We start from the raw sequence: 831 nt of genomic DNA on the forward strand, positions 1-831 counted from the left end.
TTTGTTTCTTTTTTTTTTTTTTTTTTTCTTCTGTCTTTATATGTTTGTCTTTATTCTTTGTCTGCGTGTCTTTGTTTATTTGTTTGTTGTCTTTGTCTTTGTTTGTCTTTGTCTTTATTTGTTTTTTTAATTTGTCTCTGTCTGTATTCCTTGCGTTTGTCTTTCTGTCTCCTTTCTGTCTCCGTCTCTCTGTCTCCGTCTCTGTTTTGTCTCTGTCTCTCTGTCTTTATATATCTGTCTCTGTCTTTGTTTTGTTTTTGTTTTTCTTTTTGTCTTTGTCTTTGTTTTCTTTTTGTCTTTGTCTTTGCTTTTTTTTTCTGTCTTTGTCTTTGTTTTTTTTTTTCTGTCTTTGTCTTGTCTCTGTATCTGCTCTGTCTCTGTCTCTGCGTCTCTTTGTTTGTTTGTCTCCGTTTGTCTTCTCCTTTTGTCTTTGTCTTTTCTTTTTTTTTTTCTGTGTCTTTGTCTTTGTTTCTCTTTGTTTGTCTTTGTATTTCTGTCTTTGTCTCTTTTTTTGTTTTTCTGTCTTTGTTTGTCTTTTTTTATTATTTTTTTGTCTTTGTTTGTCTCTGTTTTTTTGTTTGTCTCCCTGTCTTTGTTTCTCTCTCTGTTTCTCTCTTTGTCTTTGTCTTTGCTTATTTTTTCTTTGTATTTGTCTTTGTCTTTGTTTATTTTTCTTTGTCTTTGTCTTTGTTTACTTTTTTCTTTGTCTTTGTCTTTGTTTATTTTTGTCTTTGTCTTTGTCTTTGTTTACTTTTGTCTTTGTTTATTTTTGGTTTTTTGTTTGTTTTGTTTTTCTCCTTTCTTCACTCCCCCACTCTCTGTCTACTTCTC

This window comes from Eimeria mitis, genomic scaffold (genome assembly GCF_000499745.2).
Source record: "Eimeria mitis Houghton genomic scaffold, Emh_scaff347, whole genome shotgun sequence".
Taxonomy (NCBI): Eukaryota; Apicomplexa; class Conoidasida; order Eucoccidiorida; family Eimeriidae; genus Eimeria; species Eimeria mitis.